The sequence below is a fragment of the Sus scrofa genome, chromosome 5 (genome assembly GCF_054392235.1).
Source record: "Sus scrofa isolate SSC_HxYL_T2T_F1_AM1 chromosome 5, Sscrofa_HxYL_maternal_Yorkshire_Landrace_v2.0, whole genome shotgun sequence".
Classification (NCBI taxonomy): Eukaryota; Metazoa; Chordata; class Mammalia; order Artiodactyla; family Suidae; genus Sus; species Sus scrofa.
Window position 1 is genome coordinate 16,765,763 of NC_139387.1, and position 27,050 is coordinate 16,792,812.

Below are 27,050 nucleotides of genomic sequence, written 5' to 3' on the forward strand. Positions count from 1 at the left end.
ATTGTACAGAAGAAGCCGAGATTTAGAGACAGCCCGTGACTTGTTCAGGGCCACAGAACGAGTACGTGAAGGAATCCAAATTTGAACCTGAGTCAGCTTCCTGAGCACCCTACCCTGTCTTCCTGTAACACGCAGCCTTCTCCCTTCTCCTGGCCTCAGCGTCCTGGTCTGTAAAATGGACTTTGCCCTGCAAGCCTCTGCAGCACTCACATTCCACGGTTCTCCGAAGTGTGAACATGTCTTTCAGCCAAGATCACCACTTCCCAGCCAAGAGAGGAGACGGGCAGTTATGTGTCCCCCTGGGCCAGTTCCCAAGCAGGGTTTTGTCTCTCGGGTTCATTACAAGTGAGACTGAATGGAAGATGATAATGTCTCCAGCACAACACAGGCGTCCCACAAGGGGTCATGTGACATCACACACTGGGCTTGGGAGGCTGGGAGCCGAGCAGGGAGGGGCAGGGGGCTCCTTGAGAGGATGAAGGCCAATGTCGAGCACGTAGAGGCCTCAAAGCTGAGTCAGACCCCGAAACCCGTGGAGAAGGAGAAACCCAGAGAGAGAGGGACCTGTGAAACTTCACGGAAACCACTGACCACCCTAAACAGGGTTTGGTGGATTGACTGGTCAAACCTTGAATTATGTTAGGGTTGGGGTTACAGCACAGCACACGTGCTAGACAGGAACCTGGGTCTCCAGGATGACCTGGAACCAAGAATCTCCAATCTACAGAACTCGGATAGAAATGTTGCCACCACAGCCCTTGATGGAGCAAGATGTGCTTCAAGAAGGAAAATCTGGCTTCCGGCAGCCCGCGTACCTAATATGTCCTGATGAGAGACCAGCCAATCAGCTTCCAAGTTGGAAATTCCCCGAACCCTTTAAATTTCACCCTAGTCCCTGGATCCGGGAGACAGGGTTGCAAGCTTTGCTTCCTGTCTCCTTGCCAGTCAGTCTCATGATTCAGCTCTTTTTCTTTCTTCCTTTTCTTTCTCAAAAGCCGGTGCCATGATATTGGCTTCTCTGCGTGTTAGGCAGTGTAACGCCCAGGTTCAACTGAAGCCCCAGCCTGTCCACAGTCAGGAAAACCAAAAGCCCCAAGAAGTCTAAGCTGCTAGAACATACTCCCTCAGACTTCAAGACCTGCTAGAGAAAAAGTTTGAGTTAAGGAAGGAAAAGCTAAAAAGATCTTCGTTTTCTAGGTGATTCTGTCCACTAGTGCTAAAGTGCCTGGTGTCAGCTACTCTTCACTGCTTTCAAGGGGTGTCAACTACTCTTCGCTGCTTTCAAGGGGGTGGGTCCTCTGATCTTTTCATAGATGGGAAAGCTAAAGTTCAGAGAGGTTAGGCAACGTGCCTGAGGGCACACAGGGAGAAGGGAGCCAGGCCACAAGAACAACTGCAGGCAGGCAGCCATAGCCCCTAACTGAGCACCACACCCTCCTGGCTCTGGAAGAGGGGTGTTCTCTCTCCCAAAAGACTAGGTAACAACTAGGGGAACTTGGCAGAGGTGTATATAGGGGGTCCCCCTCAAAGCCTTGAAGGGGAATGGCCTGTGTTGTGGGGTGGAGGGAAGGTTTTAGCAATAGCCAACAGGAGTGGCCAATGGACGGGGCTGAAGAGCACTACAGCAGGTGGAAATTATGGTACTTGGGATGAGCCAGGGGCCGGGCTGGGAGAGCAGGAGCGGTCGCGGGGGTATTTAGGGCAAGGCTTCACATATGCACCCTCACACCTAGACACACAAAAGGACACAGTTGGCACTGCCCCGAGAAGATGCAGTGTGTCAAGCTTCCTCACTGTGGACTCCTTGGAGAAAGATAGAATTTACTGAAGGAACTTTGTTGTTGTCAGAGTCGTGGGCATAGTGATCAGGGCTTAAGTTCTTCCAGGTGGGAAAATAACTCCGTGGTGGGTGACCTCAACTAAAAGTCCCAAACCTCCTGGGGTGGGGGGGGGGGGCAGCAGGTAGCCTCTTCATCACTCTCGGCACTTCACACAGGGGTAGCCTCCTGGGGCTGCCTCAAACAAAGCAGCTTTGGAATCCCACTAGCCTGGGGTCGATTCTCCTCTATGCACTAATTCCACGGTCAAGGACAAATCACCTCACCTGCGAGAGCCTCAGCCACCCCATCTGCAACATAGCAGTGGTGGGCCTTGCCTTACAGGTTTGGGGAGGGTTTGGCAAGAGAATCCAGATACACCACAGAATATAGTACCTGACCCAGAGTGAGCTCTATGAAAAGGGCAGCTCTTAGGTTTATGGGGAGACAGGAGAGCATTTTGGCACAAATCAAGCCCAGCACAGCCCCCGAAAACAAGAAATCAAAAGCAGTTGATTGAAAATCAGGCAGAGGTGAGAACCCACGCTCCACTCATTCTTTTAAAAAGCTCCAGATGTGGAGGCTAGGGTTGAGACGAAGTGCTGATCCCCAACCATCCATAGGGGACAACTGGGGCAAACACTTCTGGGACAGAACCCAACAGGGGGTCGTGGAAAACTCAGGAAGAAGGACATACGTTCCTCGGCGTGTCCTCTGCCAAAAGCCTCTTCCAACCGCTTGACCCTCGACCACCCGACCTTAGTTGGAAGAAACCCATTTCAAAGCCATCTGAGAAGGCTCTGACCAGGAAAGAGTCACTTTCTATGGTCAGCAGAGAAGCATCTCCTTTCTACAGCCAAAGCCTCCCCACTCTTCCTTCCCCCAATTAGTGAAAGTACCCTAACCTCAAAGGCAAAATCAGCGGCTTCCATTCACGGGGCAAGATTGAGCAAGACAACACCCCTGGGTCCCATTCAGGGCCACCCTCCCAGGGATGGGCTCCCAGGTCCCCTTTAACTGTCAGTAACACTCCCTGTGCTGCAGCTTGGGAAGAGAGTGAAGCACTCCTTTTAAAAAGCCCTTTTCCTACTGAATCCTTCCCTGAGAGAGGCAATGGCAGAAAGAAGGGGGCTCGATGAAGGTGCAGATATGGAAAGGACACGCCCACACGGAGGGCCACACAAAGACCAAGGTCGGGGAAAGAACTTGGGATTTCAACAAGGAAGTGGGACAGTGTGTTTACATCTATTGCCGCATAATAAATTACCCCAACACTTAGCAGCCTAAGGCAATCACAAATACTTATCTCGCAGGTTCCATGGATCAGGAAGTCTGGGGCGCCTTAGTGGGGGAAGTTCTAATTGATGGGAGCACACGTGGTCCTTCCTCCATCCCAGGCTGCAGGCACTCCCACCCCCGCCCCAGCCCCACCCTAGCCCCAAGCCCACACTTGCCAGCAGCTGTCCCATCTCCCAAGAACTTCCTCACAGAACTTGGGTGCTTGTCTGGTTGGTTGGTTGCTATCGTTCTGTTTTGGTTCTTTATTTCCTGTATTCCACATGGCTTTCCTTTAAAACCTCTCCAGAATTGGTTGGGGGTTGGGTTTATATAAAATTTGATGCCTGAGCCATTCACCATTTTGGAAGGAGCTGGAAATATCTAATAGAACTTTACATCTAAAGACCCTGTGACCTGAATGACTCCAGAGATTGTTAATCAGGAAAGATGGCTAAAGCAGGGGAAAACACTTTTTTTAAATAATACATACAAATGTTGTATTTTATTTTTAAAATAAAACAAATTCCTGAAACATTCTGCTTTTGCTACTGAAAGAAATCAGTTTTGGGGGGGTTTGTTGTTGGAGAGAAAGGCGGGCAGAAAACTAGTGCAAACACGTGATGTTTGGGGCAAGGATTTTTCTTTGAATGTGGATGGGCTGATGGGAGTTCCCACTTTTTCTTGTATAAATCTCATCCATTGTGCATTAGCTAAGATAGCCTATTTGTTTCTTGAAAATGGAATACGAGCTTAAAGATGCTAGTGAGCTTCAGAATCTCTAAATTTTTGGTAAATTTTTTTCACCTCTTAACTATTTTAATGGGTTTTTCTAAGCATCTTGTTTTTATCTTTGGAAATTCAACAGCCCTTTTTTTCTACACTATTTCAGCAATTTTTAACATTAAAATATTTCCTTGGTAATTGCATTAAATATAATTGGCTGAATAGCTTTGGAAACCAACACAATTCCCTCTTGGTAATAACACAGTGACTTGAGAGAAAAAGTGTGGAGTTGTGTAGAATAGCCCAGTAGCCATGGTGATCTAACACAACTTGAGCATCATTGAGTAAGTTCTAGAGAAAAGAGCCTGTGGATGTACTCGCATCCTCCAGCCTCTCTGGCAAGACTATTCAATAGCCATCAGTTGGGGGAAGGGGCTATGGTACCTCTACCAAAGTGTGATTTAGCAATCGGTTAATAAGTTAGAGACCCCGATTCAAGAGAGCCAGACACTCCTGGGGTTGAAATATTTGTCCCCCTATTACAACTCAAGAACTTCCAGGGAAAATGACACATTGGGTGATGATCAAGCAGAAACAACCTAAGTCAAACATCAGGGACTGGCCATGGGTGAGTTCTGAAAGCCAACCTCCTCTCCTTCACAGTGATACTAAGTCCACTTCATCCACTCTAGTCCTACAGACACCTATCAACTGGTGGACAGATTCCTATCAACTGGTAGAGGGTTCTCACCATAGTTACTCAAATAGCACAACATTGCTTTGACTACACTTAACCTCTTCGGTTGCTTCTCTAAGTAGGCATCAACAGAGGCAGCCTGGAAAGCAGGCTTGTTTCCGGCGGCGGGCGGGGGGTGTGTGCAAAAAATGAGAACACGAATTCCAGTACTGGCTGCACTGCTTGTTATATTTCGCAGTCTTGAGCAAGATACTTAACCTCTCTGAGCTTTTACTGTCTCCACATTGCATGAGGATGTCTTTATTCCACAATGTTTCCTGAGTGCCTGCTACATGTCAGGCACTGCGTTAGGGCTGGTCATCCGTAGTTAATAGACCTAGTTCCCGTGATGGTTAAGATGACATTCCCACGGGGGAGACTTAAATAATCCTAGTTGATAACCCAAGAAATAGAGGTAAGCGCTCTGAGGAAAGTTACAGGACATCAAAGAGCATAGGAGGGAGGAATTTTGGCCTGGAGAGGTCATGAGCAATGGTTGCATTTACCTCCTAGATTCTTGTGACGATTAAAATGGAATGAGAGCCTGGGGAGTGCCTGGCACATGGCCAGGGCTCTCTGTATTTGGTCACTACTTCTGTTACTCAACCAAGGGAGAGGTCAGCCTTGCGGGGTTGACCAGAGTACAGATGCCGTTTCCTGCTCCATAGGACCTTTCCAACTTTGGGGAGTGGTTCATTCTATCTCAGAACCAGCAAAGTGGGAAACCTCTCCAGAGAGCGTGAGGGGCCAGGGTAGGAAAAGCCTCCAGGTGTTTAAATGGAGCCAATAAAGGAAGACTTCAGGAATACCCTGCTATTGCTCATGAGAGGTAACCAGTTCGTTCCTCTTTATCCTTTAGGAAAAGGAAGGAAAACTAGTGCTGAACAAGTGATCAGACCTCCACTTGTCTGCACCCAAACAACTCTTGGTAAGAAGGCTGCTTTGAGCAACTTGGATGAGCAATAACAGAAAAAGGAGCATCTCGATCTCCATCACATCCTTCCCAAAGTTCTTCTGCCATTTTCCCTGAGGATTCATCCTTGCCTCTTTTCCTAATGAATCGACGGATTCCCCTGAAGGGGGGTTGGGGGGCCTTCCTTGCCTGCGCAGATCAGTTGAGGACCAGAGCAGACCCGTTAACACCAAAATAAATTAGGCCAACATTCCTTCATGATATTTTTCTTTCTCTTCCCCCAAAGAAGAGAAGGATATTTGAACTTCACAATCTCAAAGCTGGGAGAGCAGGGAAGGATGATCCAATTTAGTTGCTTTAAAATCATTTTAGGGAGTTCCCGTCATGGCGCAGTGGTTAACGAATCCGACTAGGAACCATGAGGTTGCGGGTTCGATCCCTGGCCTTGCTCATTGGGTTAACGATCCGGCATTGCCGTGAGCTGTGGTGTAGGTTGCAGACGCGGCTTGGATCCTGCGTTGCTGTGCCTCTGGTGTAGGCAGGTGGCTACAGCTCCGATTCAACCCCTAGCCTGGGAACCTCCATATGCCGCGGGAGCGGCCCAAGAAATAGCAACAACAGCAACAACAAAAGACAAAAAGACAAAAGACAAAAAAAAAAATCATTTTAGGAGAACACTTTCATACAATGAAATTGTATCCAAAACCCTGGTGCGGAAAATGAGTAAAGTAATATATTTCATACAAACGTGTCATTTTATTCTAAAAGTTTAAGGGGCACAGTGTAATGACTTAATACATCATGAAATGAGCACCATAGTACATGTAGTGATCTATCCATCATCTCCTATAGATACAAAATTGAAAGAACAGGAAAGCTTTTTCCTTGGGACAAAGTACTGAGGATTTGCTCTCAACTTCCACATAGAACATACAGTGGTGTGAATTACATGTATCACGTTGTTAAAGACATCACTTGTCATTGAGTTTGAGGTTCTTTTAGATGAATACAACAAATTATATGGTGGGATTCTGCATAATGGAGAAGAATTCTGTTCCGGATCAGCTTCGGCACCTAATTTTTGTCGTTGCTGTTGCACAGTTCCAAGAGGATCTTGATTTTTTTTTTTTTTTTTAAGAATTGGGCAATTTGCTAGTAACCGTAATTACAATTTGCCAGGAATTGTTAATGTCGCATGTGAGAGAAACTCCATTCAACTTGGATAAAGAAAAGGTAGAAGGGGGCATTGTCTGGCTCCTATGAGAAAGAGTCAAGGGCTTAAAGAGCTTCAGCCCTGGCAATCTCTCCACCTCCCCCTCTCTCCACCTCTCGGCCCTGCTCCCCCCTCAAGTTGGCTTTATTCTCAAGACAGCCTCCCCGTACTGGAAGGAAAGATGGCCCCAGGAGCTGTAGGCTTACATTCTAGTTCAAGGTCATGATCTTGGGCGGGGGGTGGGAGGGGGATATTTTTTCCCCCCTTAAAGGTTTGGAGAAAATCTCAGGGCAGATGCTAATCAGGCATTCCTGGGTCACTGCTCTTCTCAGAAGGAACAACTATAGGAAATGAAAATAAGGGACCCCTTACAGACCAGATTAGGGCCCCCATTGCCATCGTGGTGGCAGGGAGGTTGTGAGGTCAGCCCCTCCCATCCACAAGGAATGGGTTTCCCACAGGGAGGAGGGGAAAAGGGAAGGGTGCTAAGCAGACAAAACCCATAACTAGCACAGCTCCCTTAATTTACATAAGTAGCCGAACATGGAAAAGCTTTCAGGCTCACCTTCCAATCTCACTTTCATAGCACAGACCCAGAGCCTGAGAGTAGGAATTGCTGACCCAACAATCACTCACTCACACAATTATTCACATTCCTTAATTACCGAATCTTGTCTGCAGAGGGCTTTAATGATCAAGGTCTTCCATCCATTTACGTTTTCCTTGTTTTGAAAAACCAGGACCCTTCTGGACTATGTCTTGAAACATTTGATGACAACATTTTTAATTACTGGAAGTCCCCATCCCCCTTCTGTCGGATATTTGCAGAATACTCTAAAAATACCTGATTTCAATTGTGGACTCAACATTCAGAACAAAATGAATCTTTCAATGACAGGAATGAAGATTTCACAGCTCCTGTAGCCAAGGTAACGTGAGTCGTGCCTCGCTCTACTGAAACCATGTGGCCTATTCGAGTCAGAACTGCAGCAAGAACTTAAATACGGAAATGATCTAAGACATGAGATGGTCACAAGTCGTCATCATGTTTTAAGATCTGCTCTTACTACTCAGCTGATCTATTGAGCTATGACAGAGCCTCACCCAGCCTGTATTTTGAGCATGGTCTGTACGTGTGTTAGAAGAATTAATCCACGTGCACAGTTTGGGGCAAGTGGATGAGTGCTGGCCTAAATTGTTTCTAAATGTGAGTCTAGAACTCCAGTCCCGCCGGTCCATGAGAGCTCCACCAGAATTTTATGTATGTACAGAGCTTTGTCCAAAGTTTGCACAATCCATGCAACATATGAAAAAGCAAGATAGCGGCGACCCCCACTTGCTGCACTGAGGTACATAATACATACAAGTCTAACCATTTAATTTTACTGGGGTATAGTTAACATGCAACAAAATGGACACATTTCAGAATTCCCATCGTGGCTCAGCAGAAACGAATCTGACTAGCCTCCATGAGGACACAGGTTCAATCTCTGGCCCTGCTCAGTGGGTTAAGGATCCAGCGTTGCCATGAGCTGTGGTGCAGGTCGCAGATGAGGCTTGGATCCCACGTTGCTGTGGCTGCGATGTAGGCCAGCGGCTACAGCTCCTATTTGACTCTTAGCTTGGGAACCTCCATGTGCTGCAGGTGTGGCCCTAAAAAGACAAAAAGTACCCCTTTCAAGAGTACATCTTAAGGGGTTTTCTAAATGACTTAATGTTTTTCCCCCCACACCCGCGGCAATAGAGGTTCCCGGGCTAGGGATCAAATCGGAGCTGTAGCTACTGGCCTACACCTCAGCCACAGCAATGCAGGATCCAAGCAGCATCTGTGACCTACACGTACAGCTCACAGCAACGCCAGATCCTTAACCCACTGAGTGAGGCCAGAGATGGAACCCAGAACCTCATGGTTCCTAATCAGATGTGTTTCCAATGCACCACAATGGGACCTCCTAAAAACTTTCTAACTGTATTCTGGGTTATAGTCTTTAGCATTTACATCAGATCTAACCTTTCCCATCTTAAGATCGCTGGGATTAACATGACCGAGTATTTTTAAAGGTTCTAAAGCTATAACACTTAAAAAGAGGTAGCTACATTGGGGCACTGTCTGCTTGCTAGAGCTGCTCTAATGAAGTACCACAATCTGGAGAAATACATTGTCTCACAGTCCTGGAGGCTTAAAATCCGAGGTGGCGGCAGGGCCAGGCTCCCTCTGAAACCTTTTGGGGAAGGATCCCCCACCTCTTCCTGGCTTCTGGTGGTTCCCAGTAGTCTCTGGCATTCCTCAGCTTAGAGATCCATCACACTGATTCTTCTATGTATGGCTACCATCCTTCCCTCTGTGCACCTCTAGCTCTTGGTCCAAATTCCCCCTTTGTAGGGACAAAAACTATATTGGATTAAGGCTCCACCCCCCCCTAGTGAGTTCATGTTAATGTGATAACCTCTTTAAAGACCTACTCTCCCAATAAAGCCACATTCTGAGGGACTAGGGGGTTAACACTCCAACCTATCTTTTTCCTTTTTTTGGCCACCCCCCCAGGGCATATGGAGATCTGGGCCAGGGATCCCATCTGGGCCCCAGTTGTGACCTATGCTGCAGCTATGGCAATGCTGGATCCTGTAACCCACTTGCCAGGCCAGGGATTGCACCTGCATTCTGGCACTGCAGAGACACCGCGGACCCCACTGCACCACAGGGAGAACTCCTTACCTACTTCTTCTGTGGGATACACAATTCAACCCATACCAACCAGGGAGAGCAGGGGAAGTAGAATTTTACCAGAAATGGACCCAAACACACACACACCAGAAAATTAGAATGTGAAAAAGGTGCCCTTTCTAATCAACGGAGAAAGGCTGGATGACTCAATCCATGATGCTTGAAGCAACCAGATAGCTTCTCTTGTATCCACCACTAAGTTGTACCAATCCTTTTGCACCTGCTACCTGTTCACTCTCGTTCCCGGCTCTAGCCCTTGGGGAGGCTTCACCGTCGTTGGGGTCTATGGCTCTGTTACTCCTCTAAATTTACTCTGTTTTACAAGGACTGGCTCGAGGTGGCTTCTGTAGCTTGCAATGATTTCAGAGGCTGGTGGCCTCCTCACAAGGCTGGTCTTCTCCCAGTGAGACGTTGATAGGTCCTTCATTTTAAAAAAAATTCCCCTCTGTCACCCTCCCTCCTGCCTGTTTCCACCTGGCTCCTCGCCTCCACGTGGAAATAGGCTATTTGAGGCCGATCATTTCCTTCGGGGCTTCCCAGGAGAAGTGATCAGTCAGAACAGAAATGCTCCTTGGAGGATCACTAGGAAGTCGGCAAAGCCAGCTACGATCGCAAGTATTTTAAAACCCAGACATCAAAGTATTTGGATGGGATCCAGGGTTTCCTGCCTCCCTGCAACCTCCTCCTTCCAGAAGAGAATCAAACTGTTGAGGAGGAAGAAAAACTACCTTCACTGGCGCTGCAATTCCCCAAATTGCCCTTGGACTCCTTGCTACAGAAAGGGGCTCCTTGGAAGCTGGCTTATTAAAATATTTGTCTGAACACTGGTGAGATGGAGGGCGGCCCTAAAACCAGACAAAGCAGACTTCTCGCCAGAGGCTTTCTCCTTCCAGGGTTCCTCTTACATGGTCGGGTTTTGCTTTTTTTAAACAGCAATAGCTCCCATCTATTGGGCACTTAGGATGTGGTTTGTATGTGTAAGACTAGCATGGTGAAATGATTCAATTCTCTGCATGGTCCCATAAGGTCAGGGTGGTGGTTGTTCTTTTTGTTGTTGGGGTGGGGGCAGGGGGGCACGCAAATGTTCAGTATATGGAAGTTCCCAGGCCAGGAGTAGACATCAGAGCTGTACCTGCCAACCTACCCCAGAGCCACGCTAGATCCCAGCCTCATCTGCCACCTACACCACAGCTCATGGCAACGCTGGAGCCTTAAGCCACTGAGCGAGGCCAGGGATCGAACCCACGTCCTCATGTCCTCATGCATACTAGTGGGTTCACTGCCACGGAGCCACAAGTGGAACTCTGGTCAGTTCTATTTTTCCCATCACACCAGTGAGGAAACTGAGGCTCGAGGCGGTAAACTGCCCAAGGAGCTAACCCGAGCACAGATCTGAACCCAGGACTTGTCTGCCTGGCCCCTGAGCTCTCAACCACAGCTCAGACTCCTAAGCGGAAATGTCTAAAGGGCCAGGAGGGAAGAGAGGCGGGGGCGGCGGTTAAGACGAGGGGAAAGGTGGGCAGAATGGGCAGCCAGAGGGCCTGCCCCCATCTGGAGAGGCTACCACTTTGCAGCAACAGCCAGTCCTACTCCCATGGGAATTGCGGCCCAGTGTGGCCAGATTTTCCATTTTTCTGAAAAAGCTTGAGACTCTTCATAGAAAAGCCAGGTTTCAACTTTTGAACATTGGGAATGGATTTAAATATTTTTACAAAAACATGGCGCAGGCGGAAAAACTAGCATTTACAGCCCACGGCTAGCCGGGAGCTCTTATTCCCCACTCGTGTTTCCCGAGCTCCCATCCTTCCCCTCTGAGGTTCCTGGAAGGAACCGGGCTTGCTCAGCCAATCTCCATCCTTCTGCGGAGCCCAGCGTGCCCTTGGGAAAAGCTTCAAAGAAAGGCAGGGGGCGGGGGGGACAGCGTTCATCTAGTCAAGGATAGGACACTCCAAACCCACTTGCTTGCAAGCAGAAACCCATGTGTTCCAGACTTTCATCGGTGGGAGTTTCCTGGGGCTGCAGTACCACATACTGGGTGGCTTCAAACAAAACTGTATTCGCTCACAGTTCTGGAAGCTAGGTGTCCAAAATCGGGGTGTCAGCAGAGCCAGACTTCTGCTGCAGGTTGTAGGGAAGAAGCCTCTCTCTTGCCCCTTCCAGCTTCTGGTGGCTCCTGGCAACCCTTGGCATTCCATGGCTTCCAACTGCATCATTCTCATCTCTGCCTCCGTCTTCACGGGACTTCTCCCTGTGTGACTCTGTGGCTCTGTTTTCCCTTCTTCTAAGAGACCTCGGTGGATGTAGGGCCCGTTTGATCCCATATGACCTCATCTTAATCACGTCGGCAAAGATCCTATTTCCAAACCAGGTCACATTCTGAGGTTCGGAGAGGACATGAATTTGGGGGGTTTTTTAAGAGTGACCTTTTAATCTCCATCTGATTTCCTGTGTCTATCTCTACCTTGGCTCCAATGGACAGAGGACGAAAAAGGCTGTTGCTTCTTTACTTCCTAAAAGTCCAGCAGCCACAGGTAACACGAATGCTGGCTGTTTGCAACCTCGAAAATACACCATAATGAGGCCACTTCTCTCTTGCATACTTTTTTCTCTTCTTCCCTGTCATTTTCTCTTATCTCTTTTTTGCTTTGTAACCACTCTTTGGGGAACCGAGCCTCTGAAAAATACTGCCACGCTGTAGTCAAAAGGCTTTGAGATCGTGAAAACCTGGATTCAAGACCCACGCTGCCACTTACCAGCCCTCGGGGCCTGACCCCTCATGTGTGACCAGTAAATGTATGGACAGAATCTGCTGTCGGACGGGAGGCTTGGAAGCAAGGGCTCTGCTCTCCTGTATCTCGGCTTCCTCATCAGAAACACGGAAGTGATCATAACCATCAGAGAGCCCCGCTGTGCTGGATGAACAATGTTGCACCGCAGAATAAATAGTCCTGCGAGAGCAGAATCAAGGGAGCAAGAACATTGTTGCGTGAATTATTCTGGGAGTAAAGAGAACCCACCATAGTTCACCACAATAGGCAGAGCAGCAGCCCTAGAGACTTTCAAAGCTGAGCCTTAACACCAGGAGCTGGTTCCTGCAGCCCCTCGCCCCCCACCTGGCCCCCCCGCCCTCCCACACACCGACCCTCGCCTCGAGCTTTTCCAACTACAAAGCTTCTGGGCCCCTCTCCACGGAGGCATGCAAGAGAAAAGTAGAAATCTCTGCAGCTCCAGAGTCTGAGGGAAGAGCAAAAAGTATGAGCAAGCACCTGGGGCGGAAAGGGGAGGAAGCCTGGGGGGATGGGGGGACGGGCAGTTCTGCTGAAGGTGGAGTTGTGCAGTGCTTCCCACGGTGTCAATGAAAGCCACAGCGACATAAAAGCTGGTGTCAGGGAAGGGACCAAGTGGAGGGAGGCACGGTATTCGTAGCTTCCTGGAAGAGGTAGCTGAAGATGGCAGTGTGTGTAGGAGGGGTACCTCAGGCGTCCAGTCCCATCACCATCAGGGTCTGCATAGAGCAGCAGCAGCCACAGCGGGGTCTTCACTGGGGCAGCCCTCGGGGGATGGTCTGGGTGCTGCTTCTGGCTGAAACAGCCTCAGAGCCTGACCCTCTCTGCTTCCCTTGGACTCCCCCACCCCAGAATCCTGCCCTCCTAATGGCCTTTGCTAAGTTCTTTTTCTAAAATTAAAGCAGACTCTGCAGCTTCAACCAAAGCCCTGAATGTTCTAGAAATTCGTGTCGGAGGAGATCCTCGGCCACAGACACTCAAAGACACGCAGGACTCAGGATGGATTTCTGGCTTGACTGGGTCTGAAGTCAGGAGATGACAGCTAAAGTGGAAGATGGGATGCTGGTAGGACAGGGCATTTGGTGGGTAAATCCAGCAATTAAATGATCACCTGAGATCTCTGGAAACAAAGCATCCTTGAAAAGTAAATCTTAAAGGGGGGGGGGGGGTGACTGAAGACATGTGGCCCCTGTCCTGAACAATGACGGGCATGAGGAATTCAAGGACAGTGGGTGTAGAATGGGTCACGGTCTCCACTTCTTGGTTCCTCTCCAAAAAGTACACATCCTTGGGGAGTTCCCGTCGTGGCTCAGCAGTTTACGAATCCGACTAGGAACCATGAGGTTGCGGGTTCGATCCCTGGCCTTGCTCAGTGGGTTAAGGACCCATCGTTGCCGTGAGCTGTGGTGTAGGTTGCAGACGCGGCTTGGATCTGGCATTGCCGTGGCTCTGGCGTAGACCGGCGGCTACAGCTCCGATTCAACCCCTAGCCTGGGAGCCTCCATATGCCGCAGGAGTGGCTCAAGAAAAGGCAGAAAGACAGTAACAATAAAAACAAAAAAAAACCTTGCAACAAAAGGAAGGGAGAGAAGGAGGGGAGGGAGGGACCTAGATTCTAAAGTCTTCAGGTTAAAAGACCTTGGATAAGACTTCCACTAGACAGCTGGATGGCAACAAATTGTCTAATAACATCTACTGCATTCAGAACGTACTTTCACAGCAACTGTATTGGTGAGACTAGGCGCCTTTTAAGTTAAGGGCATGGCAGGGCAGCTGCCTGCTTCCCATGAAGCAGCCGGTGCTGTTATGACACCACTCATCTTCAAACTGAACTTGGCATCAAGCCCATCTTCCTGTGGAGCACCCTGTGTGCTGGTCACTTCCTGGTGACTCTTAATACTCGCTCAGCTTTCTATGTGCCGTCCTCTAGGGCTCTACTTAAAAAACAAGTTCCAAAGTGCATGCCCTCCCACCCCCAATAACTTGCCTCCATTCTCCATGACTATTGGACTTGATCATTTAAATTGTAAGTTCGGTTTTTAATTTTGCATAATTTGCCCCTCGATCAAGAATCAAATAGAACGCCAGTTGTTGAAAGTTCAAATGTCCACAATACCCGTATTGAATTTCTTGACTATACTTTTTTCTTTATAAGATGTAATATGAAAAAAAATTGTCTGAGGAAGTCCATCTGTTGGCTATGTTCCCAACTTAATCTGTGTCCCTGACTCTTTAATTTCTGTTGGTGTCAGCAGCATGATGAATTTTATAAGGGCGCATTGATGGAGAGGCCAGTGCTTAGAACAGTACAAGATAGAGGGGCTCATACATAATTTTTGAGTAGGTGAATAAAGCAATGGGCAGAGCAAGGCGCTACACAAATAGTTCTGGGCACCACCCTGGTTCCCTGCACGCTGCTCCCCGAACCCAGACTGGGAAAATATGTAGAGATCCCATCTACCTACAGACAACAGCAAATTAATAGACATACTAAATCTGCCCTTTAATCCTTTGTCCCCTCCTTGGAATTTGCCAGGACAGTCATGAGTGAAATAGGCTGACCTCACATCAGCCCCTGGAGAAATTAAAAGTGTCTAGAAAAATAGGTATAAATAATCACGTTTTACTATTTGACACAGTTATGTCTCATTATGCAAGTAAATGGCCTGGGTTACAAATGGGAGTAACCCACACATAAGTAAAGATCCATGTGGTCCAGAGCAATGTCGTTAGCACAGACCCAGTCTTGTAATAACTCAAAAAGGTGATGACAGATGCCTGACTTGGAGTGTTCAGTCAGGTCATCTTTGAACCCCCTTACATGTATCATTAACTCATTTGATTCTCACACTTGGCTGAGAAGTAGCAACGATTTATCTCCGGGCCCTTGGTTTCCTTGTTTGTAAAATCGAAATAACATTTGTTCCAGTATCATAAGATTATTGTAGAAATTCAGTGAATTAATGCAAGGCATGTAGGAAGTATTTGGTACATATCTTTAATATTTTATCATTATTTGTCTCCATGTTACAGATGAGGAAACTGAGACACAGAAGTTAAGCAAATTGCCCAAGATACACAGCTAGTAAGTGGCAAAAGCCAGGATATGATCTCTCTGCTATTAGGAAGAAACTGCTGAATCCTCAAATCTATGACTATGTTAAGGAAAGTTAGCTATGAACTACTCCCACCTTTAACAAGAAAGGGGAAGAAATAAAGCTGCTGTTAGAAGTTGATTCCACCAGAGGGCAGTAGATGCATGTTATATAGGCATGACCCTAGCCGGCAGAGCTTGGCTTTTTAAGAGGTTCAACACGAGGGTATCACAGATCTTATGTCAATTGTTAAGGAAGAAATGAAACTATTTTCCTATTAAAGTGAAGATTTCTGAGATAAATACAATATAGTTAAAAGTGTCCGGTAAACCAATAAAAAGGACTTCTTCAGACATCAGGGTTCACTAAACCATCGTTCCTCCTGTGAGCCTAACACGGCATTAGTGCTAGAGGTCAGGGGGCATCAGGCATGAAGGTCACTGAACATCGAGGGACAAGGACCTGACAACCCACCCACCCATTTTCTGTGTGCATACATACACACGTATCTGGGATAATTTTGCATGTAATTTTTATTTTTGATTTCTGAACTAGACTGCGTACATTTTCTCACTAAACTACATAGACTTCAAAAGCATGACTTTTATGACTATATAATATTCCTACATAGCAGACTCACAATTTGAAAGTATTCCTTTATCGTCAAACACCGCAAAGGAAACAATCAACAAGGTGAAGAGAAACTTACGGGTGAAAAAATATTTGCAAACCGAATCTTAATCTTTCTGATAAGGGGTTTAATAGCCACAAAATATAAGGAACTCGATAGCAAGGAAATAACCCAATTTAAAAATGAGCAAAGAACCTGAAAAGACCCTTCTCAAAAGAAGACATTCTAATGGCCAACAGGTACGAGAATGTGTTCAATCTGACTAATCATCAGGAAAATGCAAATCAAAACCACAATGGGAGTTCCCGTCGTGGCGCAGTGGTTAACAAATCCGACTAGGAACCATGAGGTTGCGGGTTCGGTCCCTGCCCTTGCTCAGTGGGTTGACGATCCGGCGTTGCCGTGAGCTGTGGTGTAGGTTGCAGACGCGGCTCGGATCCCGCGTTGCTGTGGCTCTGGCGTAGGCCGGTGGCTACAGCTCCGATTCAACCCCTAGCCTGGGAACCTCCATATGCCGCGGGAGCGGCCCAAGAAATAGCAACAATAACAACAAAAAAAGACAAAAGACCAAAAAAAAAAAAAAAAAAAAAAACCACAATGAACTACGACTTCACACCTGTTAGAATGGCTGTCATCAGGAGTGCCGTCGTGGCTCAATGGTTAATGAACCCGACTAGTATCCATGAGGATGTAGGTTCGATCCCTGGCCTCACTCAGTGGGTTTAGGATCTGGCGTTGTCGTGAGCTGTGGTGTAAGTTGCAGATGCAGCTCGGATCCGGAGTTGGCTGTGGCTGTGGGTCCAGGCAGGCAGCTGCAAGTCTGATTCAACCCCTGGCCTGAAAACTTCCACGTGCCTCAGATGTGGCCCTAAAAAGACAAAAGAAAAAAGGCTATCATCAAAAAGAGTGCTAAGTGCGAGAAGGGATGTGGAACCCTTGTACTCTGTCGGTGGGAATGTAAATTGGTGTGGTAACTATGGAAAACAATACAGAGGTTCCTCAAATTGCAAAATACAGCTCCCATAGGATCCAGGAGTCCTTCTTCCTGAAGGAAATGAAATCAGTCTCAAAGAGATCTGTGCCCCCGTGTTCACTGCAGTAGTAGTCACAATAGCTAAGACCTGGACACAACTGACAGGTGAATGGATAAAGAATATGGATATATATATACACAATGGAATATTATCAGCTGGCACAGTAGGTTAAGGATCCAGCATTATTACTGCTGTGCCCCTGGTTACTGCTGAGGTACAGGTTGAATCGCTGGCCCAGGAACTTTCTCATGCCTCCAGTGTGGCCAAAAAAATATATTAATCACCTCTAAAAAAGACATTCTGCCATTTGTGGGAGTTCCCCTCATGGCTCAGTCGTTAACGAATCTGACTAGGAACCACAAGGTTGCGGGTTTGATCCCTGGCCTCGCTCAGTGAGTTAAGGATCTGGTGTTGCCACAAGCTGTGGTGTAGGTGGCAGATGAGGCTCAGGTTGTGCACTGCTGTGGCTGTAGCATAGGCCAGCGGCTACTGCTCTTGTTAGACCCCTAGCCTGGGAACCTCCATATGCTGTGGGAGCGGCCCTAGAAAAAAAAAAGCATAACTCTCCCAGACTTCAAGAAATACTACAAAGCCACAGTCATCAAAACAGTGTGGTGCTGGTATCAAAACAGACAGACAGACGAATGGAACAGAATAGAGAACCCAGAAATAAACCCTGACACCTATGGTCAATTAATCTTTGACAAGGGAGGCAAGAACATAAAATGGGAAAAATAAAGTCTATTCAGCAACCATTGCTGGGAAACCTGGACAGCTGCATGCAAAGCAATGAAACTAGAACACACACTCACACCATGCACAAAAATAAACTCAAAATGGCTGAAAGACTTAAATATACGACAGGACACCATCAAACTCCTAGAAGAAAACATAGGCAAAACACTCTGACATCAACATCATGAATATTTTCTCAGGTCAGTCTCCCAAAGCAATAGAAATTAGAGCAAAAATAAACCCATGGGACCTCATCAAACTGAAAAGCTTTTGCACAGCAAAGGAAACCAAAAAGAAAACAAAAAGGCAACTTTCAGAATGGGAGAAAATAGTTTCAAATGATGCAACCGACAAGGGCTTAATCTCTAGAATATATAAACAACTTTATATAAACAACTTATACAACCCAACAGCAAAAAAAAGCCAATCAATCAATGGAAAAATGGGCAAAAGACCTGAATAGACATTTCTCCAAAGAAGATATACAGATGGCCAGCAAACACATGAAAAAATGCTCAACATGGCTGATTATAAGAGAAATGCAAATCAAAACCACCATGAGATACCACCTCACACCAGTCAGAATGGCCATCATTAATAAATCCACAAATAACAAGTGCTGGAGGGGCTGTGGAGAAAAGGGAACCCTCCTGCACTGTTGGTGGGAATGTAAACTGGTACAGCCACTATGGAGAACAGTTTGGAGATACCTTAGAAATCTATACATAGAACTTCCATATGACCCTGCAATCCCACTCTTGGGCATCTATCCGGACAAAACTCTACTTAAAAGAGACACGTGCACCCGCATGTTCATTGCAGCACTATTCACAATAGCCAGGACATGGAAACAACCCAAATGTCCATCGACAGATGATTGGATTCGGAAGATGTGGTATATATACACAATGGAATACTACTCAGCCATAAAAAAGAATGACATCATGCCATTTGCAGCAACATGGATGGAACTAGAGAATCTCATACGGAGTGAAATGAGCCAGAAAGACAAAGACAAATCCCATATGATTTCACTTATAGCTGGAATCTAATATCCAGCACAAATGAACATCTCCTCAGAAAAGAAAATCATGGACTTGGAGAAAAGACTTGTGGCTGCCTGATGGGAGGGGGGGAAGGAGTGGGAGGGATCGGGAGCTTGGGCTTATCAGACACAACTTAGAATAGATGTACAAGGAGATCCTGCTGAATAGCATTGAGAACTTTGTCTAGATACTCATGTTGCAACAGAAGAAAGGGTGGGGGAAAAAATGTAATTGTAATGTATACATGTAAGGATAACCTGACCCCCTTGCTGTACAGTGGGAAAATAAAAAACTATATAAAAAAAAATTTTAAAGCCACTGGTCTAGAATAGGGCTGATCTGCCTCCCAAACCCCCCTGCTCCTCAGCAGCCTCTAACTTCTGTGACTCCCATTTGCCATCTTTTTCCAGCCCCACTGAGCTCTTTGCTCTTTTCACCTATTCTAGACACGTTCCTGGCATGGGGCATTTTAACTCAGCCCTTCTCCTAAAAATATCCTTCTGCTGAAACCCACGTGGGCAGCCACATCGCCTTCAGTTCTCTGCCCTTGCATGTCTTTTCGGCGAGTAATTCCCTGATGTGTCCTTAAAACTGTGGTACCCACCTGGCTCTGTTCCCTCTCCTGGGGTCGTTTTCCCCACAGAAGCTGTCACTCTGACAACTACAAATACAACGTGCATTCACCTAGTGCATCTCCGCTCTGTAAACCCCACATCAAGGACGTCTGTCTGATGGGCTCACTTCGGCATCTCTGCTGCCTAAACAGAGCCAGGCCTAGAATAGACCCTCGGGAAATAACTCTGGATCAATCAATCCATCAACGAATTCTGCTAACCGTCGTAGCAGAAAATGAAGAGTAGATTTTGTGCCATTCATTGAAGATGTCCCAGGCACAGAAAAGCCACACGATTTAGCAGAGGCCTTAAATCTGTCCCCGAGACCCTAGTGCTCTAGAGAAGCCACCAGTCTGTCGCTGAGAGTCACAAGTTCTCTTGCTTTCATCCCAACCCAAGGCCATTTCTCCCTAGTAGGTCCCTGGGACCCAATTCTAAGAAAAATGGAAGAGAATATATGAGGTGCCTGCCTTCTAAGGAGTCTGCGGTGTTTTAATATTGAATAAATAAGCAAGATATGTAATGGAGTGCTAAGTTATGGGTACGTTCAGACTCCCCTGATGGAGAAAGGATTGTGTCATTTACTGAATTGCTTTAGTGGAGAGCAAAGTGCGAGAGAGAATGGGAAGCCTGGGACCGGCCTCAACATTATCAAACCCAATCACCAGGCCCTCGATGACACCTGGTGCTGGGAAAGGCCTAGCCCAGCCCCAGAGTGGTGTTCTGACCTTCTTGGAGGAATGTTTTGTTTGGACACGTTTGTTTCGTCATTGTCCTTGACTCTGTGTTGGTTTCAATGCCTTGGATTAAACAGCCAGGCCTTGAAGGGGTGTCTCCGGAAGAAGAGGAACCTCACAGGCCAGCTGCCCCTTGCCTTCAGTTGTCTCTCGAACCATTCCACAAATCGCACTATCATCTGTATTACTGGTGAAATGGGAAAGGCCCACCTTAAAATAGAGCAAGTGTCAGCTGTGCCTCTTAGAGAGACTCACATAGCAGGAGGTGGAAGAGACCAGAAGACCAAGACTTCTGATGGCCCCCAGGGGACAGGTGAATGGGGGGGACCCAGCAAATAACCCCCACAATTGCTTCCCTCTCCAGGGGTCTCCTACAGACCTCAGGAGAAGCTCCCCACAGCTGACTTTGCCCCCCACCCCCACCCCAGCCAGGAGGAACTCCCAACTTTGCCCAGGACACGCAAGGGGCTTGAGGACTCTGTGCCACTGCGCCTGTGGTTCTCTGCCCCAACTTTCTGCTGCCTCTAATTGGCTAACTCATGGCTCTGAGGGGCCTGCTCTCCAGGAAGTCTTTCCTAAGCCACGAGTCTTGACATAGGGGCCTGTGGGCTGTGCTCCCAAAGTCGTCCTGCTCCCCTGGGCCCATACTGCTCTGTGTGTGACAGGTTCCCCAGGGTACCCCCACTATTCGAAAGAGCTCCGCGTGCAGAGGTTGGGTCTTCCAGCAGGACCCTCAGGAACTAGTGTTCCCCTGGGGCAGAGCAAGACCTCGGCGGGTGAGGGTCAATAAATGACTCGAAAAAATGAGGTGTCAGAACCCAGCCTATGGAAAAGCACAGCATTTTGTTCTACTTGGACTTAGCAAGTGCATGAAGTCTAAGCAAATGAAATGTAAACTCTCCAGCGACTGAGTTCCTCGCATAACTCTGCAGCCCTGAAGCTCTTCACAACTCTGGGCACAGATACAACACAGCCACACAAAGCTCCCCTTTGCACAATGGAACCTGTTTTCTCTTCCTCTCCAAGCCCTTCCCAATTCAAAAGCCCAGAGGGGTAACGTCTCTGTGCCTCTAAGACCCTTCTCTTGTTCTCTGCTTCGCCCCAGAGCCTACTCCAGATCACTTTTGAGAACTCGGTTTGCCAGGCCAGATACTCTTCAATAAAACCCCAGAAGTTAGTTGTACTTGCCAAAACCAGATCTCTACATTCCAGAGATCTAAACAGTTCTTCCAAAATTAAATTCTAGCCGTCTCCTTTAACCAAGTCGAGGCATAAATGTCTCCTAGCTTAGAAGGTTTAAGAAAACCTTCTCTAATCAACAATTTCATTAATCAGAAGTTCTTTGAAACTCTTCTCTCTCTAGGATATTTTAGCAACAATCTTACAAAGAACCAGAATACATTGTTTGGGAAAGCTTTTAATGCTTAAATTTCAGGCATTTCAAAGGCTTCTCCAATCTCTCAACTTGTCTTTTGAAAGTTCTTAATGTTACTAATTAATCTTTAAGACTTTCACTGGGGATCCTTGCAATACTTAATAAAAAATAATTAGCCTTAAGACTTAGGTAAGTGGGTGATATTAACATGGAAGAATCACAAGTTCTAAATTTAAATGTCGAGTTGAAGGAAAACATTAAGACCTGCCATAATATGGAAAACTCCATTCATTTATAATTTTGAAGTTCTAGGAGTGTGTTTTAACTGATTTTTGAGTTGGATTTTTATTCTGCTTGCTATTAAAAGTCAACCTAAGGGGAAAAATGAAAAGAACCAACATGAAAAAACTACCAATGGGCAAAGCTTGAACAACTTGAGCAATAACCTAGTGAAAGGATGGGATTATAACCTAGAAATTGATAGCTATGAGACCACATGCATATAAAGAAATGATTGGTTCCTCTCCCCATTTATTTTTTTTTTTAATTCAAATACTCCTTAGAGAAGAATCTCAAGTAATCCCCATGAAGGAATGAACGAGGGAAGTAGAAAACCGGCATTGGTATCCTGCAGTAAACATTGCAGGCAAGGTCCAAGGATGAATGTTAAAATCAGCGGGCAGCTCTAAGGAGAAACAGGACATGTGCAGAGTCGCACAGTACCTTCTGTAAAATACTTACTAATCAGTGTGGGACTTGTTTTTTTTTTTTTTTTTTTTCCTGTTTTTCTTTTCACTTGGTTTTTACATTGAGGTATGACTGACTGACACCACTTCGTTCGTTCCTGGTACCCAGCGTAGTGACTCACTTATTTCTATACATTTCAAAATGATCACCCTGTAAGTCTCATTACCACCTGTCACTATACAAAGACACTACCTTCCTTATGACTGACGATAATCCCCATGACTCATTTTTTGTAACTGCAAGTTTGCACCTCTAAAATCACCTTCACCCCTTTCACACACCTGCCAATTCCCTTCCCTCTGGCAAACACCTGTTTAAATCTATGACTCTGTTTCTGTTATGTTTGGTTTTTAGATTCCACGTAAATGTGAAATCACACAGTGTGTGTCTTTCTCTGACATGTTTCACTTAATACAATATCCGCTAAGTCCATTTACATTCACAAATGGCAAGATTTCACTCCTTTTTATGGCTACTATTTCACTATAGGTATATAAGGCTTTTCATAAATTCTAAAAATTCCTTGATACTCTTTCCTCCAGGAGGTGGAGCTTAATTCCCTTCTCCTTTGAGTGTGGTCTAAACTTATGACTCGTTTAGAAGAAACAGGATGGAGACAAAAAAAAAAGAAACCTTACAGTGGAGACAACTGACAGATGCCCCATCCAAGTGGTCGTGGTTAATCTCAGTTTGGACAAACATACTAAGTTTATGGATGAAAACCTAGGTAATTCAAAATGTTTTCAAAAAGTTAATCCATCTATTAATCTCAATGGAATAAACTGCTGAGCTTCCAGTTAAAGGCCACCATGTGCGTGTGGACATGAGACGGGAGGATGTGTATTGTAATCATTTCTCAGTGATTCTAACTTTCGGGTTTTTAAAAATCAACTTGACGCCCCTATGACAGCTGTATGGACCAAAATATCTGAGAATGCTTTTCATCTTGTGCATAATTCTGGTTTTTCATGGTAATCGATACATGATGATTTTTTCATGCCAATATGTTATATCTCTACGTCACAATGGGTGACTTATTTGAAAGTGTTCTTTCAAAAAAGAATTAAGAAATCCAGGTAAAGGGGGGTAAAAAGTTTTAATTATTGAAATACATTGGCACATTAAGTGATTTACAGTGCAGTACGAAGTGGATGCATGTTCACTATCAAAGTAAGAAATTCCCAAATATCCCACTAACCATCAGTGACAAGTTCTTGAAAACAGTATAGAATTAACATGATGAAATGCTCTGATCACACACAAGTAGAAATGGGAGCCTCGTGGCTATGAAGTATTCGCAGTTACATAATAAGCCTTTGACTAAAGAAAATAGGAAGTAAATCAAATGGTAGGTATAGCATGCAAATCTCAGCAGTTTAAGTGTTACAATGTAATAACACCATCCTTAATAAAGAAAATCGTCTGACATTTAAATAAAGCTGAAAAACAAATAGTAAAAAAAGAGCGAACCATTAGAATCACTTTGACAGCTGACAATTAACATGAAATAGAAATAGTGAAAGAGAACAAATATATTACTTTGGGTAATTCATTTACCGTGCCTTATTTTAAGTTATAAATAGATGAAGGATTTTGTTATATAAAAACGATCCAAAAAGTATCAATGAAAAAGACATGATCTTCACGAGCTGTGATGACCGCTAGGAGCCAGCGGCCAGCTGGTCAAGAACCGCTTGTGAGCTCGTCTTGCACAGGTGAACCATGGCAAGTGCCAGGTATGAGTGTACTGTTCAACCCATTCCTTTCTAGTCCTGTAACATTCAATGTGTACCCATGGCATTAACTATAAACTGGGAATTTCCTTGGAAATGTCTGTGCACGTCACAATGTCCCACGACGCCGAAATCCCATCCAGATCTTGATGAGCAAGCTATGGAGGCAACAAACAGAAAAGGGGGAAAGAGTTATTCGTAAACACAAAAAGGCACCACTTGGATTTAAAAAGAAAAAAAAAAAAGCCTTAGGCCTGCAAATGATCTACTCACTTTTCTTTTCGGCAACACACATGCTCAATATCTGTTCAATATCTTGAGACTTAATAATAGGTGGCCAGGGCAGTGTTAAACCACCGCTGACCCATGAGACAAGATAGGCTGGAGAAAGAGTTCTGAAACTTAGAGTGAAAATACAACAACATGATGCCCCAACCTAGCCAACTGTCAATATTGCAAAGACAGAGGCTGCTCAGTCATAACCCAGTCCTTCGCTGCTGGTCAGACCCTCCTGGGGTCTCAACCCCCACCCCACCAGGGATCTGATGCAGTGAGCACAGCCAATAGCCTCTGAGAAGCACCACTGTGCTAGCAGCACTCTGTACATCCAAATGGGCAAAACTCTTCAGCCTTGGTTCATCAGTGGAAGAAACTACCCATCCGTATCATGATATACATAATTTTAAGAGACTCTAAAAGCATTCCTCTGGCCATCATTAAAAAGTCTACAAAGGAGGAGTTCCTGTTGTGGCGCAGTGGTTAACGAATCCGACTAGGAACCATGAGGTTGCGGGTTCGGTCCCTGCCCTTGCTCAGTGGGTTAACGATCCGGCGTTGCCGTGAGCTGTGGTGTAGGTTGCAGACGCAGCTCGGATCCCGCGTTGCTATGGCTCTGGCGTAGACCGGTGGCTACAGCTCCGATTCGACCCCTAGCCTGGGAACCTCCATATGCCGCGGGAGCGGCCCAAGAAATAGCAACAACAATAACAACAAAGACCAAAAAAAAAAAAAGTCTACAAAGGAGTTCCCACCATGGCTCAGTGGAAATGAATCTGACTAGTAACCACGAGGATGCAGGTTCAATCTCTGGCCTTGATCAGTGGGTTAAGTAAGGATCCGGTCAGTGTTGGTGTGAGCTGTGGGGTAGGTCATGGACAGGGCTCAGATCTGGCATTGCTGTGGCTGTTTTAGGCCAGTGGTTACAGCTCCAATTCAACCTCTAGCCTGGGAGCCTCCACATGCCACGGGTGGGGCCCTAAAAAGACAAAAAAATAGGAATCTGCAAGTAACAAATAGGAAGTCTATAACAAATGCTGGAGAGGGTACGGAGAAAAGGGACTCCTTGTGCACTGTAAGTGGGAATATAAGTTGGTGCAGCCACTATGGAAACCAGTATGGAGGTAGAAAACTAAAAACAGAATTACCATATGATCTAGCAATCCTATTCCTGGACATATATCTAGACAAAACCGTAATTCAAAAAGATACATGCACCCCTGTGTTCATAGCAACACTATTCACAATAGCCAAGACATGGAAAGAACCTAAATGTCCATTGACAGAAGAATGGATAAAGAAGTGGTACATATACGCAATGGAATATTACTCAGCTATAAAAAAGAATGAAATAATGTCATTTGCAGCAACACAGATGCACCCAGAGATTATTATACTCTAAGGAAAATAAGTCAGAGAAAGACAAATACCATCTGATATCACTTACATGTGGAATCTAAAATGTGGCTCAAATGAACCTATCCACAGAACAGAAACACTCAGAGGACAGACTTATGGTTGCCAAGGAGGAGGGTGGGTAGGAGAGGGATGGAGTGGGACTTTGAGGTTGGCAGATACAGATGATTACCTATAAAATGGATAACAACAAGGTCCTACTGGATAGCATAGGAAACTATATTCGGTATCCTTGGATTAAACCATAATGGAAAAGATGATTTTAAAAATGTATATGTTTATAACTGAGTCACAGTGATAACTGAGAAGAGAGAAGGATGGCAATAAAATGTTTATTTTTATATTGATAGCCATGAGCAGTCTTCTAGCCAGCCATCTAGCATTATCTGGACTGACTCGCCAACAGCGTTGCTCAGCTGTTCTTAGGAAATCTTAGATCCACATGCAAAGTTGAACAACAATCTTGTCTCTTACGTGAAAACTGGAAGAAGGTAACAGATCTAGGGTCTTGTGCTCCAGCATCGCTACCAACTGTCCTATTCGCCATCTACATGCGCTTCATCCCACTGTCCTCAGATGCTTTCTGAAATACACCCTGTTTTCAGGAGGGTGCACAGTCATGTATGCTTGCTTTCAAAGAGATCTTTCATCAGTTTAATGCAAATGACAAAAATGCTGCTGCATAAGGGAAAGCTAGCAGGGAACTTAGAAATCTAAAGGAGAATGAGAACTCTACCAAAAATCCCAGAAATAGAAAATCTCCAACAAATCCCTAAAGAGAAATTCCCCCACCCTCATGTGCCTCTGAGCACCAGGGAAGCTCCATCATGTTGTTGCCTTGTAGAGAGAGTCTTGGAAGAAGTGGATGCCCAAGATTGTTGTCTTTCTAGTCGGGCAGAAACCAGTTACGACTTCCAGGTCCCTTTCCCCAGGTAGGAAAGCTCATTTGTTGCCACCTGTGAGCTTATCCTGCAACCCATCCCACCCCCAAAGCCAGCACCATTACTGGCCCTGAGCAAGAAGTTGGTTCGTTACCAAATCAGTCTTGCCTCTGGTCTACCAGGGGCTGGATCCTCAGGATGACAGTGATGCTGATGGTGGCCCTGACTATTCTAGCAGGAGCTACCATTCACTTCATATTTAACCCTAACAAGAACCCCTCAAGATAAGCATGAGTTCCATTTTACAGATTACAAAATGAAGGCTACGAAGAGGAAGTAATTTGCCCAGCTAGGAAGTAAAAACCAGTCTCAATTCAATCCAAGGTGGTCTGCTTCCCAGAGAGAACAGGCTATGCCAGAGGACAGAGCATTCCTGATCACGGAGTATTCCAAAGAGGTGGGCTGTCATTCAGCAAGATTGAAAGACAGTGGGGACCCAAGCACCATGTGTAATTTTGGACCAGGTGAACTCAAACTCT

General features: G+C 46.0%; 1 protein-coding gene and 1 long non-coding RNA gene across 3 annotated transcripts in view; one reads left to right on the plus strand and one right to left on the minus strand.

Moving 5' to 3' along the window:
- The first annotated feature begins 905 nt into the window (after positions 1 to 905).
- LOC110260654 (uncharacterized) lies at positions 906 to 23,357 on the plus strand. Its single transcript, XR_014803168.1, has 5 exons — positions 906 to 4,446; positions 5,414 to 5,482; positions 7,421 to 7,609; positions 15,225 to 15,276; positions 22,748 to 23,357. It is a non-coding gene; the product is annotated as an uncharacterized LOC110260654 (long non-coding RNA).
- The window catches only part of C5H12orf75 (chromosome 5 C12orf75 homolog), a 38,192-nt gene continuing 34,424 nt past the window's right edge, over positions 23,283 to 27,050 (minus strand). For both annotated transcript variants that reach the window (XM_084955526.1, XM_084955527.1), the window contains one exon: positions 23,283 to 24,096. The gene's annotated coding sequence lies outside the window, so the exon portion shown is untranslated. The remainder of the gene's footprint in view (positions 24,097 to 27,050) is intronic.